General features: G+C 47.8%; 2 long non-coding RNA genes across 2 annotated transcripts in view; one reads left to right on the forward strand and one right to left on the reverse strand.

Moving 5' to 3' along the window:
* Window positions 1-1275: 1275 nt before the first annotated feature.
* Window positions 1276-18099, forward strand: part of LOC146425459 (uncharacterized) — a 227237-nt gene continuing 210413 nt past the window's right edge. The window contains exon 1 of the long non-coding RNA XR_014846559.1: window positions 1276-1289. This is a non-coding gene — a long non-coding RNA (uncharacterized LOC146425459). The remainder of the gene's footprint in view (window positions 1290-18099) is intronic.
* Window positions 3304-4409, reverse strand: LOC146425460 (uncharacterized). The gene is made up of 3 exons (XR_014846592.1): window positions 4353-4409; window positions 4153-4253; window positions 3304-4049 (listed from the first exon to the last, which is right to left on the reverse strand). It is a non-coding gene; the product is annotated as an uncharacterized LOC146425460 (long non-coding RNA).

An 18099-nucleotide genomic window follows, 5' to 3' on the forward strand; every position in this document is an offset into this window, starting at 1 on the left:
TCCTTGCTCACTCTTGTTACTGCAGCTAACCAAAAGAATTCTGGGAATGACTCAGCTAAACTAGAGGTGAAAAACAAGCTATATAACCCTAGAAAACAAGTTATATAACCAGCCTGTGTTCACATCATCGTTTGTGGTGGTTGGTTGAAATATGCCTGTTGTGCTTCAAAAGAATGTAGCAGATAAGGGGCTAATTGCTTAAAAACCCTTGGTTTTTGCAATAAAGCAATTCCTCTGTGCACCTGCTAGAGGGGTCCGTGCTGTTCATCATCATCGTTACAGATGGCACCCGATATCTTGGACTTCAGATGGCAGTGAAAGACATCGACTGCTACCAGTAACGAACTCCACTGCGCCATCAGGGGTGGGATCCATCATCAACTTCAATTAAAGGACTCACACGTGCACACATCACCTTAAGGGGAGCAGTGGGGCATCATGGGGACAAAATTGTCACTTGAACAGAAACAGAGCCTAGGAAATTTAAAGCAGATCCTGCATTGGCAGAATAGAGATATACCTGATTTTAAGCTCCTGGACTGGATGCCCGTGCATGTGAAAGACTTCTCCACAGCTAGGACTTTTCATTCGGATGTGTGGCAGGTAGTGGGCCAGCAGCTTTTCGATATTGCCAAAAGCGACAATGCTGATGCTTCCAAACACCTCACTACATGAGGAATTATCATAGCAGCTCATGTGGAATCCCACATGGAGGTGCACCCTCTTATGCTTTTAGAAGCTGGCTCCTCCGGGCCATCGGCCCCTCCAGCGCCAGCTCCCCCGTGGGCAGCCTCTCTGCCAGCCACTCTCCCCGCAGCAGCTTCTCTGTTGGCCGCTCCCCCCACAGCAGCCTCTCCACCAGCCACTGCCCCCGCAGTGGCTTCTTTGGCGCCTGCTCCCCTGGCGGTAGCCCCCTCTGTGGCCGCTCCATCAGCGCCGGCCTCCCCGGCCCCCACTCCTTCGGCAATTGTTCACTACATCCCGGCTGGCCCCAAGGTCAAGTTATCCCCTGAGAAGATGTTTGCTTTTGATAGCGATCCTGACCCAGGCTATCGTCTCGACCCTGGACCCAAAAATCCCAGGCAGGTGGCAGATTTATACCCTCTATGGGATGGTGATGCTACAGCACTGCGCTGGCAGAAATGCAAAGAGACTGCTATGAAACAGGGGGATTTAATGGTTGTTGCTGCTTGTCCTGTTATTTATGAACAGGGCCAACCAGCTGCTTACAAAGACTTAGATTATGCAATTGTCAAAGAATTAAGGCAACTGGTATGAGTGAGTGGTGCGTCTTCCCAGCATGTTTTAATCTATTTGGAATCCATAAGCACAGCCTATGTTCTTACACCTAGTGATTGGAAAAGCATGATGAAAATGATTTTGACCATGACAATTTTTGGTCTGGCTTGCTAACTACTGCGAAACATGCATTGGTCAGGCCTGAGCTTTATAACAACAAAGAGATCCACCTGTCCTTGTTCCTCAGCTAACAGGTGATGGTCAGTATTCGCACAACGTGGTGCAGACAGGCTATCCTCAAGGAGTGTACGAGATTATTGCCTGCATAGCTTTTCAAGTGCTGTGACAAATCCCAGGAGCAGGCAAGGATGCTAATATGTCTTTTGCTAAAGTTTTACAGGGTCCATAGGAACCGTATATACAGTTCCTGGATAGGTTGCAGCTTGCACTTTTCCCGACAGGTTGATAACGATGACTCACAGTCTATTTTGTTGCGCCAGCTCGCTTTTGAGAACGCAAATGATGACTGCAAAAAAGCATTACTGTGCGCAATCACAACAATTTTGATATAGTAGAGATGGTTAAGGCCTGTCAGAATGGGGGTTCAACAAGCCATCATACTACCTCTCTAGCTGAGGCTTTAGCCGCTCATTTACAGGTATCGAGGGCACGAGACTGTTTTAATTGTGGCTCCAGTGGCCACTTCAGCAGAGAGTGTCCTCTACAAAAAGACAGTAAAATACGCAAAAAACTCCCTCCTACTGACTGTCCCCATTGCAAAAAGGGAAGACACTGGGCTAATGAATGACATTCTCACTACAGTCTACAAGGGGAATGCATGCAGCTGGGAAACCGGCCTCGGGGGGCAAGCTCATGCACTCCGTTGAACCAAACAAATGTGAAGAAAAGTGCCTGGCAAGCGAACTCATCCCTGCAGCCTCTGGCAGCACAGGCCTGGACCTGGCAGCCAGCCGACCAGTAACTCTCGAGACCACCTAGGTGCATTTAGTCCCTACAGGGGTCTGGGGACCAACTGGCAATAATATGCATGCTCTGTTAATTGGATGCTCCTCTACAACTAAATTGGGGCTTTTGTGCTGCTTGGCATTATCAACTCAGACTTTGAGGGTGAGATACAAATTATGCTCTCGACCTCTGTGCCACCTTGTTTTAAACCTGCCAGTCAGCATTTGGCACAGCTTGTGCCCTTTTCCAGTACAACCCCTGGCAGAAAGGGTAAGCATGGCATGGGAGGCTTTCACAGCACTGGTCAGCCAGAGATTTTTTGGACAAGTGCCATTACAACAGCTCAGCCAACCATGGTATGCACCATAGATGGTAAAAAATTCAAGGGGCTTGTTGATACCGGAGCTGATGACTCCATTATTAAAAGCAGTGAATGGCCCAGTGACAGGCCCACAATTGACCCCATCTTGACTCTGATTGAGGTCAGGGGAATGCAGAGCCCCAGGCAAAGCACCCACCTTTGTCTTGTTCTCGGCCCTGACAGGCAAAATGTCCAAATCGCACCATTTATTACTGCTGCACCATGTACATTTTGGGGACGAGACCTTCTGGGACAATTTGGGACCACCATACACATAGAATCAGATTCACATAGTGATCTTTTTTATAGGGGTCTATCTTGGTTTAAAAGACAGGTGTCTGCCAAGGAAGGTGGGAACCTCCCTTGGAATGGAGAATATGACCCCCCCCCCCTTCCCTCCAAATTGTTTTAACTTTGAAATTAAGGGGCTTTCAGGAAAAGATAGGGGGAAAGGAATAACAGTTCTTTACTAGTATTTGTAACAAGGCAAACAAACAATGTCAGCAAAAACAAACAAAAGCAGTGTCTTGGATTAAAGATAAAATTTTCTAAGTGGAGAGCGCTTCGAACAAACACTTCTTCTGAGAGCCAAGGGATACGACACCCCCTCCCCCCACCCACAACAGAATTTCTTAGATGAAAGAGAAAAAAAAAGCTATTTTTTAACAAAACCATGCAGAGTGCCCTGCAAGGCACAGGGGAAGGGGAGAACAGGGGAAAAGGAGTTATTAAACCTGAGTAAACAGCAGGTGAACTTTAGTGTCCTTTTCCTCAGATGAAGTTTCCCCTCTCCGGGGGCCCCCAGGGGCTGGGCAGAGTTGCTCCAGTAGCTCCCTGGAGGATTCTCATCTGCTGTCCTTTGGGGCTTCTTGGGTTTTCCGGGCGACAAAGCAAATTGGGAAAAACGGGGTCCATAAAAAAATGGTGAAGAAAAAAAAACTACAGGAACAGAGCTAGCAACTTCGACAGCCGCCGCAGCAGCAGTCTCCAGAGTCCTCCTTCTCCTCTCCCTCGCTCCCCTGCAGAGAGGCTTGGGGAAAAAGTTTTCAAAACAACCCGTGCTTTTCTCCGCTGCTGAATGCAGTTAAAGCTACAGGACCACATTTCTGAGCATACAAGGTAACGATGAAAAATACAGAATTATCATAACATCACTCCAAGACAACCAGAAACCTAGTAACGGCTTGCTCTGGGCTGTCACACACCCTCCCCCTTGGTGGAGTTACGGTCACAGCCGGCAGGGGTGCTATTGGGCTCCTGGCCAAGGAGGGTAGGTGCGATGATTTTCTCGTGGCTGCAGGGGGCGCTGTGGCGCGAGCTCAGCTCCCTCTCTCACGTGGATAATGGTGGACAGGCTGGATGGCAGGATAGGCTTTTGCCGGGACCTCAGAGCAGCAAGCTGGAACGGCAGGTCTGGCTCACCCGGGGTAGCAAGCAAGAGATAGCAGAAACTCCGCAGCTGTGGCAGGAGCCGCGGTGTGTCCTGGCAGGCACGGGGTGTTGGGTTACAGTGTAGCAAAAGAACTGAAGCAGTAGAAGAAAAACTGCAAGGATGGAGCGGGTATTCTCTCCCCTGGATGGCTCACCGGCGGTTGCTAGTCCCTGGATCAGGCTGTGCAGAGTTGGGGCGGCTCCCGGCAGGGGATGGGTACCCTGGTCCTGGGTCCCGGCACGGCACGCACTGGCTCTGGGCTCCCAAAACAGCAGAGAGGCAGAGAAAAACAAGCCAGTAAACCCAGTCACAATGCCGAAGGGGAAAGAGACAAAAAGAAACAAGCAAACTCACATGCAACAGTATCTCTCCTCAGAGAGACCTATGCTGCCTCCCTACCCGACTCCCCGCGCTGACAGAAAAGGCGGAGCTCCCCTTTCCTCCCCCCCAACTCTCGCAGGAAATCCCAGGCTGGCTCCCACCTATCTGAGATTGCCAGGGGATGGGGGGGGCAGCGACCATCCTATACACAAAACAAAAGGAAAAAAAAACCCGAACAAAGATAGGATGTGATAAAAAAGACATTCCCAAGACAGAGCCATTTATCAGCCATTCTGAACACAGATACTGAAGATATGTAAACTCACATGGAGGACAAATGACCGTGTCTGGGTCTCTCAATGGCCCCTACGTCAGGAATGGCTACAAAATCTATACCAGCTTGTAGATGAACAGCTGTCCCTAGGCCACATTCAGCCATCTTCTAGCCCATGGAGCATTCCTGTATTCTGCATAGCCAAGAAAAGTGGTAAATGGCGACTGTTGCATGACTTACGAGCGGTAAACGCGGTCATTGAGCTGATGAGTGCTTTACAGCCTGGACTTCCCTCTCCTTTGATGATTCCTCTCAAATGGCCCCTAATAGTTATAGAGCTAAAAGATTGCTTTTTTAATATTCCATTGCACCCTGACAATGCACCCCATTTTGCCTTTTCAGTACCCACTCTGAACCATGCCGAGCCAATGAAAAGGTATCATTGGACAGTGTTGCCGCAAGGCATGTGCAACAGCCCAACCATATGCCAAAGAGTGGTTGACCTTACTCTGTAACCTCTGCACTGCCAATTTCCTACTACAACCATATACCATTACATGGACAACATTTTGCTTGCAGCTAAAGATCATTCTGTTTTGTGTTCTGTACAGGTGGATGTAATTTAGGCAATTCAAGCAGTGGGATTGATCGTTGCACCTGAGAAAGTGCAGCACCAGCCCCTGTGGTGTTACCTAGGGTGAAAAATTACTCAACAGACCATTTGCCCTCAGCCACTAAAACTCTGTGTTAAAGAAACCTTAACTCTAAATGATTTTCAGAAATGTTTAGCATCCTTGAACTGGTTACGTCCTATTTTAGGTTTATCCACCAAACTTTTGCCCCTCTTGTTTGATTTGCTCAAAAGTAACCCCCATCTCAATTCTTCCTGTCAGCTAACTCCAGAGGCTGAGAGCCCTTGCGCATAATGCTCAGGCACTGGAAAACTGCCAGGGCTGGAGATGGGACCCTGATAAAACCGTTTCTCTTGCCATAGTTGCTAGTAAATGCCAACCTTTTGAAGTTTTGTTTCAGTGGTTTGTAAATGACAATGATCCTTTGCATGTTTTGGAATGGCTGTTTTTACCCCATACTGCAACAAAGACTGTATGGACTGTCAATGACATGTTTGCGCAGTTAATCATGAAAGGCAGAGAGAGGCTGCAGATGCTCAATGGCCAAGACCCACATGTCATCTACGTACCTGCGAGCAAAGACAATTTGTCATGGCTGTTATCAGAGGACACTAACTTTCAAATTGCACTTGCAGATTTTTCAGGACAATTGTCTATCCACTGCCCTTTACAGCATCTGTGGACGGAGGTGTGTAGCCTCCCCCTATATGCAAAACGCTGCTGCAGCATGACTCCTGTCAACCGACTGACTGTTTTTACAGATGCATCCAGCAGAACCAGCAAAGCTGCAGTGGTTTGGTGTAAGGGTGACTCTGCCCGATGACATAAAAGGGTGCTGACATTGCAAAATGATTCAATGCAAGTTTTAGAATTAGCCGCTATCCGACATGCTTTTCAATTGTTTTCGTACGAACCACTTAATGTTATATCTGATTCGGCATATGCTGCTAATGTGATTTTCCGTTTGGAATCCTCATATTTGTGATATGTTGATTACCCACTTTTATTTACAGAGCTGCAGACACTGTGGGTTTTGATTAACAACCAACAGCATGACTTTTATGTGTTACACGTTCACTCTCATACAGGTTTACTAGGCCCTATCGTGGAAGGTAATAATTGTGCAGATATCACTGTCATGCCAGGTATTGTACCAAATGCTTTCGCACAGGCTAAATTGTCTCATGACTTTTTTCACCTGAATGCTTGCTCTTTACACAAGCAATTTCAATTAACTTCCTTGCAAGTTCATGACATTTTGCTGTCCTGTCCTTCTTGCCACAGAGTTGCTCCTGCTCCCTTGACAGAAGGTGTCAATCCTTATGGCCTCACTGCCAATTCTATGTGGCAAACTGATGTTACTCATGTTCCAGAATTCCATCATTTGAAATATGTTCCTGTATCTGTTGACACATACTCCTTGTTTTTTGATGGCAACCGCCCATACTGGAGAGAAGGCCCACGATGTCACTTGGCACTGGCTCACATGCTTTGCTACTTTAGGCCTTCCAGACACTATTAAAATGGACAATGGGCCACCTTACACCTCTGAACAGACTCACCAATTCTTACAACAATGGGTTGTCTCCCACAACACAGGTATCCCCCACTCCCCTATTGGTCAAGCTATTGTTGAACGTGCCCACAGAACATTGAAAACTGCTTGAAAAACAAAAGAAGGGGGAGTTCGGGTGCCCACATGACAGGTTAACAAAAGCCTTGTATGGTCTCAATTTTTTAAATCAAGATGAAACTGGCCAAACAGCATGCGAGAGGCAATATTCCTTCCATACAAGGGCTCATCCTAGACCTCCAGTGATGGTAAAGGACCTGTTAACAGGGCAATGGACAGAACCTGTAGATGTATTAATGTGGGGCAGGGGTTATGCTTGTGTCTCCACAGGTCATCACTTAAAATGGGTCCCTTCACAGTGTGTGCCTGATTGGCAAAGGCGCTGCGAGTGCTAGATTGGACAGAGCAAACATATGGATCACCCTTGCCAATGTTACGCACACCGTTACTATGTGCATTTCTATGTCGACCCCCAGTGATCCTTTTTGCACGTGCTTGGTAGGAGTGCTCATCGACAAGAAGAGTTTTGGTAAGCTGTACAATGAAAGTGTGCAACAAGAATGCACGGCACCAGGTGTATTGCAGCCCAGGTGGTGGTGCCAGGGAACCTGGCGAAAAAGCACAGGAATAGGTGAGACATGGTGTGGCTAGCACAGGCTTTTCCCATGAGAATTTTCTTGTGTTTTGTAAATAAAGATAAAGTTTGGATGTTATTAGAACAGTGTCTCAGTACTTGGATGGTGCAGGCCTGGCCAATCAGGCCTGGGGGAAGGCTTCTGACCGACCAATCTGGGTGACTTTTGAAAACTCTATATATATGATGAAATCAAAACAATAAAGGTTATTCTTTCTTGCCACTGAGAACTGGTGCCTTCATTACTCTGCTAGCTGCTCAACAGCGACAACATGGTACAAAGATTTAAGAAGGTTGCATGATTTTCCAGCTTTGCCTTTGCAGCCACAGGAACTAGACATGCTATGGACTTTGCATGCTTTGCTATTCTTTTACATTAATTGCACGTCTGGCATTTATATGAACAGTGCTAATTTGATGTGTCTCCTAAAGGTATTTTTAGCAACGCTTCCTTGTGGTGTAATCGAACCCTGGAAAGTCAATTACCACCTGGCATCAGCGCTGTTGCTCTCCCCTTAGACTTGCTCTTAATATGTGGAGAGCGTGCCTGGAAAGGTATACTAGGCAAAGCTGTTGGCAGACCATGCACCATTGGCCAACTAACCCTGTTTCATCCCAATTGGACTGCTCTAATTCCTGTGGTGCAGCATTGGGTTAAGCATAGCACACGTGCTCTTCACAAAAAATGTGATCTAAAGGTGTGGGAGATAGATAAAAGCCTTACTGTTAAGATCTTGTTCATTTCTGTACACTCTTGCTCACAAAAGAATTTCTCCTGCATGAGGCAGGGATTGGTCAATGAGATGTGTGGACACTGCATGATGATTGGATGGGGAGGCATGTGATTGACAGGTGCGCAGCCAATCCGTGCCTACCCCACCCAAATGGAGGATATAAGAAGGCTTGTTCTTTTGCTAATAAACAGATTTCTGCATTCCATCTCAAGGAGATCATTACCTTTGTTCCCCAATGCTACAAAGGGTGAGCCTGATCCAGGGACTTATAAAAGGCAGTGGAAGGAAATAGACTGCACCGGTAGCATCTCCCTACTAGACTAAGGATTTACAAGAAAAAGGAAGGTCTGGGAAAGGAACCAGAACACGTGTGCCCACACCTATATTTCAGGTGAGCAGCAGTGAAGAATGGGAGGAAAAATATCCCTGGAACAAAGGTGGAGCCTGGATTCCATAAGAGGACTCCTGCATTGGAAAAATGTAGACATCTCCAATGCTAACTTAAATGCGTTGCAGGACTGGATGTCCGTGCATGTAAAAGATTTCCCCTCTGCCAAGATTTTTGAATTGGAGACCTGGCAGATAGTGGGACAGAGACTCTTTGATATTGCCAGAAATGGCAAATTCAAAGCTTGTAGCCATCTCTCTACATGGAGTATGGTGATGGCAGCTCTTAAAGAAAAGCACGCCAAAACTGAAAAGCATGCGAGCAGCCACCATCTTGAAACTGAAAAGTGCGCCGAAACCAAAAAGTGCACCAATGGCCACCATTTTGAATTTGAGAACGGCGCGAATCACCATTTTGTGGATTCAGAAGTGAGTTTCCCTGAGCCATTCGCTCCGCCTGTGCCTAGTTCCTACAATTCCGAGGTCAGTGAATATGATACTGACCCACTCGATCTTTTTGACCCGGGACCCTCAGATGTGGAATGGGAGGTGGACTCAAGTGCTGTGTGCAGCAGTGGCCCGCGTGACGGTGGTGGCGTGTCCTAGGTTGCAATATAGATGTAGTTAAGTATTCTATTACCACCAGCTGTGGGCCGTTAGCTGCTATCACCTGCTAATGACCCACTCCGGATGACAGGCAATGGGCCATCAGGGACCCACCGTGTGACTCATGGACTTATCCCATTGTGGGATGCTCTGCCCAGGAGGGAAGAACCAGGTGTTCCCACGTGGATATAACCTGGCCTTGGAACTGCCTGAGCTAGCCCTGTCTACTGGGTTCCCAGAGGACCAGAGCTACTACTGGATCTTCAGCTGGAGACTAGACCTTCACAGGATCACCGCTTCAACTGGACTGCTACTACCACCCTAACAGGGTGTTAGGTTGTATCTGATTTTGTCAGTGCTTTTCCTTGTATTATTTCACTTATTTTTAATTCCAATCTTGACTTGTGATCTCCCACTGGTTTGTTTTCAAACCAACACATATTTTGGCGCCCAACGTGCGGCCCGACCTGGGGAAACTCGGAAATCCTATCACCATGATGCTCAGCCTGTCTATGTGGGTAATGTATTTTACCCTTTATATTTTCCCTCAAATGGGAAACTATCTACCCGTTGTATTGCTCCTGTTGCAACCAGAGAAATGGCCAAGACTCTATCTCTACACTGACTCCTGGATGGTAGCCAATGCACTGTGGGGATGGTTAGATCGCTGGAGAAAGGCCAACTGGCAGCACAGAGGAAAACCCATCTGGGCCGCTGAGATTTGGCAGGACATCGCTGCCCGGGCAGAAAAGCTGACCGTGAAAGTTCGACACGTGGATGCACATGTACCTAAGAGTCGGGCTAATGAAGAGCATCGTAACAACGAGCAGGTGGACCGAGCTGCCAAGGTGGAAGTGTCACAGGTGGATCTGGACTGGCAGCACAAAGGAGAGTTATTTCTAGCTCGTTGGGCCCATGATGCCTCTGGTCATCAAGGGAGAGATGCGACATACAGGTGGGCTCATGACCGAGGGGTGGACTTGACCATGGACAACATCTCACAGGTCATCCACAGCTGTGAGACTTGCGCTGCAATCAAACAGGCCAAGCGGGTGAATCCTCTGTGGTATGGTGGACGATGGTCAAAGTACAGGTATGGGGAAGTATGGCAAGTTGACTACATCACACTTCCCCAAACCCGCCAAGGAAAGCGCTACGTGTTGACCATGGTGGAAGCAACCACGGGATGGTTAGAGACCTACCCTGTGCCTCATGCTACTGCCAGGAACACCATCTTGGGTCTGGAAAAGCAAGTCCTGTGGAGACATGGTACCCCTGAGAGAATCGAGTCTGACAATGGAACCCATTTCAAGAATGGCCTCATAAGCACCTGGGCTAGAGAACACGGAATTGAATGGATATACCACATCCCCTATCATGCACCAGCTGCTGGGAAAGTTGAGCGGTGCAACGGAATACTTAAGACAACTTTGAAGGCACTTGGCGGGGGAACCTTCAAAAATTGGGAACTGAACTTAGCAAAGGCCACCTGGATGGTTAACACAAGGGGTTCTATCAATCGAGCCGGTCCTGCCGAGTCCGAACCTTTGCACACAGTGGATGGAGATAAAGTCCCTGTGATACACGTAAGAGGTTTCTTAGGAAAGACTGTTTGGATTAGTCCCACCTCAGGCAAAGGCAAACCCATCCGTGGAGTGGTTTTTGCCCAAGGACCTGGTTATACTTGGTGGGTGATGATGGCAGATGGGGAAACCCGTTGTGTACCACAAGGGGACCTTATCTTGAGTGAGAACTCTGTAGATGGTAATAGAATAAGGGGTGGATAATGTCCTAGGTTGCAATATAGATGTAGTTAAGTATTCTATTACCACCAGCTGTGGGCCGTTAGCTGCTATCACCTGCTAATGACCCACTCCGGATGACAGGCAATGGGCCATCTGTTAGCTGTTACCAGCTGCTAACAACCCACCCCGCATGACAGGCAATGGGCCATCAGGGACCCACCGTGTGACTCATGGACTTATCTCATCCCATTGTGGGATGCTCTGCCCAGGAGGGAGGAACCAGGTGTTCCCACGTGGATATAACCTGGCCTTGGAACTGCCTGAGCTAGCCCTGTCTACTGGGTTCGCAGAGGACCAGAGCTACTACTGGATCTTCAGCTGGAGACTAGACCTTCACAGGATCACCGCTTCAACTGGACTGCTACTACCACCCTAACAGGGTGTTAGGTTGTATCTGATTTTGTCAGTGCTTTTCCTTGTATTATTTCACTTATTTTTAATTTCAATCTTGACTTGTGATCTCCCACTGGTTTGTTTTCAAACCAACACATGGCGGCAGCGGTGCGGCCGGTGCGGCCGGCATGGCCACACAGCATCTGCCCAGATATGGAGCCGTCTTCCCCTTGGAGCAATACTAGTGAGGCGCAATGTGGCTAGCGCAGGTCGTTCCCATGAGAATTCTTTTTGTGTTTTATAAATAAAGATAAAGTTTGGATGTTATTAAAAACAGTGTCCCAAGATCTGGACGGTGCAGGCCTGGCCAATCAGGCCTAGGGGGAGGTTTCTGACTGACCAATCTGGGTGACTTTTGAAAAGTCTATATATATGATGAAATCAAAACAATAAAGGTCTTTCCTTCTTGCCACTGAGAACTGAGTTCTTTACTCTGCTAGCTGCTCAACAGCGACATCGCAAGGCTGCCATGACGACAATGTCGCCGTGCAGCATTGGGGAAAATGTAAAGAAGAGACGATGAAAGAAGGTGATTTTGAAGTTGTTACAGCCTGTCCTGTTATCTACACACTGAATCGGTGCCCTTATCACAAAGACTAAGTTTATAAAGTTATTAATGAACTGAGAGCATTGGTAAAGGAAAGCAGTTTAATTTCCTATCACGTTTCAGGTTACTTGGAGTCCATAAGTACTACCTATGTTCTTACCCCTACAAAATGGAAAAGCATAATGAAAATGATTTTATCCATGATGCAGTTCACGCTTTGGCTTACAGACTATGAACTGTGTATGACTCAGGTGGACGCGTTGCAGGGCAGAAATCCACCTGTTGTTGTAACTCAGGTGATGGGAAGGTCTCCATGCAACTTCCATGGTGCAGACGGACTACCGATGCAATGTGTATGATATCATCACATGCCTAGCTCTGCAGGCTCTGCGCCGCCTCCCGGGGGGGGGGGCTGGCATGGATTCTAATATGTCTTTTGCTAAGATTTTGCAGGGTCCAGTGGAATAATTTGTGGAGTTCTTCGATAGGTTGCAAGCCACGCTTTCCCAGCAAGTTGATAACGATGAAGCCCGAACTATTTTATTGTGGCAGCTTGCTTTTGCAAATGCAAATGATGTGTGGGAAAGTGTTGATCACTGTTTGCAATCCGCATACTTGTGATATCACAGACATGGTCAGGGCATGTCAAAGTGTAGGTTCTACCACTTACAACACCAGTTCTCTGGCCTCTGGCTACAGCTTTAGCCACACATCTCTGGGTTCTGGGGGGGGAAGAGGGAGGTTGCTTTAAATGCAGTATGTGTGGTCACTTTAAAAGAGATTGTCCACACCAAGGGGGGGGAAAACCAAACAGCCTCCTAGAGATTGTCCCCGATGCAGAAAAGGGAACATTGGGCTACTGAGTGTCGCTCTTGTTACACTACGAGAGGAGAAGCCTTGCAGTTGTGAAACTGCTGGCGGGGGGCAGGTCCGCAGAATCAAAAAAACACTTGGCAACTGCAGGCAGTGCAGGACTGGATTTGGTCACCAGAGAGTCAGTAACCCTTATGACCACCTCAGTGCATTTAATTCCTAGAGGAGTGTGGGGACCACATGGAAATGATATGCATGCTTTATTAATTGGACATTCTTCCACCACAAAATGGGGGCTTTTTGAGTTACCTGGTGTTATTGATTCAGATTATGAGGGTGAAATACAGATTATGCTGTGTACTCCCATGCCACCTTGCTTTGTACCTGCAGGTCAGTGTTTACCACAGCTAATTCCATTTTCAAATAAAACTCCTGGTGGTGAGGGTAAACATGGCACAGGTAGTTTTGGCAGCACAGGCCAGCCACAAATTTTTTGGACAGGGTCTATCACAACAGCTCAGCCAACCCTGCTATGCAGCATAGAGGGCAGAAAATTTAAAGGTCTTGTTGATACTGGAGCAGATGTCTCCATCATAAAAAGCAATCAATAGCCTATTGATTGGCCCACAATTAACTCCACCTTGACCCTAACCAGGGTAGGAGGAATGCAGCGCCCTAGACAGAATGCTCACCTCCGGCTTGTTATTGGCCCTGACGGGCAAAATGCTTGGATTCCTCCATTTTTTGCTACCATACCGTGTACATTATGGGGAAGGGATATTTTAGGACAATTTGGAACCACCATAAATATAGATTCGGCCTAACACACCTACATTCTATATCCTGGACTTCCATCACTTGCAATGATTCCCCTCAATTGGCCTCTAGTAGTTATAGATCTGAAACACTGTCTTGGTTTGAAAGACAGGTGTCTGCCAAGAGAGGTTGAAACCTCCCTTAGAACAGAGAATGTGATTTTCCCTCCCTTAGAATTATTTAATTTTGTAAATCAAGGGCTTTCAGGCAAAGGTATGGGAAAAAAAAAAGGAATATCAGTTCTTTACTAGTATCTATAAACAAACAATAACAATAATAGCAACCACAACTAGAACCAGAAAACCAATAGCAGATGACTTGTGAGCTGCCAAGCCTTTTCCCGTGTGGTGTAATCACGGTTGCAAGCAGCAGGGGTGCTGTTGAGCTCCCGGCCAGGCAGGGCAGGTGCGATGACTCCCAAGCGGCTGCAGGTGGCGCTGTGGCGCAGGGTCAGGTCAGCGTCCGGCAGCTGGTAATGGCGGAAAAGGCTGAGAAGCACGCAGGGCGGCGAAAAACAGCTCCGGAGCAGCGAGAAAGCAGGACAGCAGGGGCGGGCGCCGGCTCTCTCTCTCTCTCTCTCTCCCCGGCCAGCGAGGCAGCGAGGATTTCTGCAGTCACAGCAGACGCCGCGGTCTCATGCGGCAGAGGGCGGGGGCAGGCAGCAGAGGCCGCGGGACTCTCCCGGCAGCAGCCACGAGGAAACGCAGCCCGGGGGAAAACGTGCCCTTCCCAGTGGGGAGAAAGGTTGAATCAAAGCTCACCCAGCCAGGAGAAGAGAAAAACAGGGCACAGTTGGATTCCCTCTGGTCCCAGGCGAAGAGCAAAAAAAAGAGCAGCCTCTCCCCTCAGTGTCCAAACCACGAGAGAGAGTTCCAAGGGCTGGCTCTACCCTTACCCTGCCCTGCCCAAGCTCAGCTTTTGTCTTTTACAAAAGACTTGATCGCTCTAAACATCTAACTATTTGTTGCTTAGTAACAGGAATGGGAAGAAATTCTCAACCCCTGACAAACACTTTTTACCATAGCTTTGCACCCTGAAGTTTCAACCTTTTACTGTTTTATTTCAATGTTTTCTAAGAATCCTCTGCAAGTATTAGCATGATTGTTTCTAAAAGGCAGGGAGCAGCTGCAGACACTCCAAAGCCACACAAACTTCCGACTGGGGGATGACTTTGTCAGAATTTAATTTGATACAGAAACCGCTAATACTGTAAATTATTCTCCATTCATTTAAAGAGCTCTCTTATCCTCCTTTTTCATTTACAGAGTTAAACACTTGTTTTTAATGGCAACCACACGCACCGGAGAGAAGGCCCGTGATGTCACTCGGCACTGGCTAACCTGCTTTGCCATTTTAGGTCTCCCAAACGCTATTAAAACTGACAGCCCAGCTTAAAAACAGAAGAAGGGGGAGTCAGGGGGCCGACATGACAGATTTTTAAGATGGGGCAGAGGTTATGCTTGTGTCTCCACAGGTCACCACATGAAATGGGTTTGATCACGGTGTGTGCGAATTGATATTTTCATGTTGGTGTTTTCCAAAGGTTCTTGCTTTATTATATGTTCCGATTTTTCTAAATAACCTCGGCTTTGGGGTATGGTTTATGTTTTCATTGAATAAACAAAGAAGGGGAAGATGGGGTATATAGAAAAAAAGCCTTGCTGTTAAGATCTTGTTCATTTCTGTACACTCTTGCTCACGAAAGGACACCTGCATGAGGCAGGGATTGGTCAGCGAGACGCGTGGATGTTGCATGGTGATTAGATGGGGAGACATGTGATTGACAGGCCAATCCATGTCTATCCCACCCAAATGGAGGATATAAGAAGGCTTGTTCTCTTGCTAATAAACAGATTTCTGCATTCCATCTCAAGGAGATCGTTACCTTTGTTCCCCAATGCTACACAAAGGTGTGTTGGTTTTGCTTGGCCCAGCTTTTGGTAGTGGGGAAGCCACAAAGATAGCTCCTGTGAGAAGCTTCTGAAAGCTTTCATCATGTCCGGCAGAGCCAACCTCTGATGGCCCTGAAGATGATGGACATGCCGCTGGCCAAGCCTGGGCAAATTAGAGATGGTGGTAACACCTTTGTGAAAACATATTTAAGAAGAAATCAAAACAAAGAGTGCACGCAGTTCTTTCTAGCCAGAGAAGGAGAAGGAGGTGAGAACATGCGAGGGAAAACAACATGGAGACACCAAGGTCAGTGGAGAAAGAGGGGGAGGATGCACTCCAGGTGCTGGAGCCGGGTTTCCTCTGCAGGCTGTGGTGAAGACCATGGTGGAGCAGGCTGTCCCCCTGCAGCCCATGCGGTCCACGGGGGATGCAGAGATCCACTCACAGCCCGTGGGGGAGGGGCCCATGCTGGAGTGGGTGGATGTTGTGATCCAAGCTGCAGTTTCCCCACCCCTTTTCTTCCTTATTGTCTATCCTTCTCATATTGTGCTGCCTTTCCCGCCCCTGGCCACCCACTCGGGTTTTCCCTATTGGTTCCTGTACTCTAACTCCGCCCATGTACTGCCCCTGTGCCCAGAGATCACTGGGCCAGTGTTCTGTCCCTGCTGCCCTGTCTCTATAGAAAACCCCTAACCCTCCGCCATGATTTGTCTTTGCATGTGGATGTCTTTGCATCCACGAAGTCTTTTGCACCAGGGATGTCTTTGCATGAGGTCTTTGCATCTCAGTGCCTCTGTCCCTGGGAGGTCTTTGGCCTCTGGTGGACCATGTGAATAAACAACTTGTGGTCACTATTCATAGACCCTTCTCGCCTCCTTCACCACCGCCACGTTGCGAAGCACAGATGAAACCAGAGCTAGCCATCGGGCTCCCCGGCCAGTGGAAGCACAGTGACCAGCCCTCGGAGGGAGGGTTTGGTGCACTGAGGCGCTGACCTGGGCTGGGCAGAGACGCTCTCCGGTAAGGTCTGCGAATTGCCATGCCACCACAAAAAGAACTAACAACCGCAACAGGTGGATGCCTGGAAGAGGCTGTGATCCAGTGGAAGACCCCATGGGAGAGGCCTTGCATCCAAGATGGAATAGCCCGGCCTTGAAGATCTGCACCCCGTGGATGATGGACCCAGGCCCAGCAGTTTTGGGAGGACTGTATGCCCGTGGGAGGAGGCTCACGTTGCAGCAGCGTGTGTGTGTGCTGCTGCTCGTGAGATGGACCCACACTGGAGGAGTTGATGGAGAACTGTCTTCCATGGGAGGGACCCCACAGCAACGCAGTGGAAGGACTCTTCTCCCTGAGCAGCGGAAGATTTTGGTGATGGACTGACCCAAACCCCCCCCATGCCCTGTTCCCCTGAACTGTTGGTGGGAAGGAGAGAGGGGTTGGGGGAAGAACAGTGTGTTTAAGGGTTTATTTTACTTCTCATTATCCTCCTCTGACTCTGTTAGTAATAAATCTCACTTTGCAACTTCAGTTGAGCCTGTTTTGTCCTTGAAGTGTTTTCTCACAGTCCTTATCTAAACTCATGAACCTTTTTTGTGTTAACTTTTTTTTCCTTCTCCTCTGCCCAGCTGTGGCAGTGGAGAGCAGAGTGAGCAGTTGTTGTGGGTGCCTGGCATTTGGCCGGTGTTCGAACCATGACAAAAGTTAACCTTCTGGAATACCTCCGAGTGCATCCCTGGCAGCATAATACCATCAATAGGTACTGCTCATGCTTTGGCTTCTTTAAATAAACTTGTCTGCTGGCTTGAAAAGGAAGCTAATGCTGCTAATGCTGCTAGTGCCCCTCTTTCAGCAATGCTAACTGACATTGACTCGGTGCGACATGCAACCTTGCAAAACAGGGACGCCATTGACTTCTTGCTGTTGGCCCAAGGCCATGGTTGCGAAGAATTCGATGGCATGTGTGGCATGAATATGAGTGGTCATTCAGAATCTATCCATAAAAGTATCAGTAACCTAAAGCAGCTTACTAGACAGCTGCAGCAACATGATGAGGATGATTGGTGGGGATGGTTTTCATGGCTTGACAACCTCAGTTTCAGGGTATGGTTTAAACGCTTAGTAATGTATGGCATAGTTATCCTTGATGTGTTTTTGTTGATTATGATATGTATCCCATGTATTTTACCTTGTGTGCAACAAAGGATCAATAGTACTCTTAATAAGATAATGGATTTACCAGTGCAGACTGTTTTAGCAATGGAACACAAAAACAAAGAAAAGGGAGATGTAGCAGATAAGTAAAACCTTACAATATGAGGACCTTGTTGCCCTTCTAAAATCCTTGCTCACTCCTGTTACTTTGGCTAACCAGAAAAGCCCTCTGGGAATGACTCAGCTAAACTAGAGGTGAAATACAAGTTATATAACCCTGGATGTCAGGGTTTGACTCTGACTAAATGGCAGGCACCTCTGCTCTCTCTTGCCACAGACGTGCAGGAGAGGGGAGAGAAAAAAATCTGTTAAACACACACCGGATTCAGGAGTTGAGAAAGGACACTGGTGGCAGGACGCACAGAAAAAGGGAAAACAGGCTCAAAACTTAAAGTTGCTAAGTGATTTATTACCTAACAGAGTCGGAGGATAAATGAGTGTATTGGTTTGAAAACAAAC

This window comes from Lichenostomus cassidix, chromosome W (genome assembly GCF_008360975.1).
Source record: "Lichenostomus cassidix isolate B80296 chromosome W, HeHo_3.0, whole genome shotgun sequence".
NCBI classification, from domain to species: Eukaryota; Metazoa; Chordata; class Aves; order Passeriformes; family Meliphagidae; genus Lichenostomus; species Lichenostomus cassidix.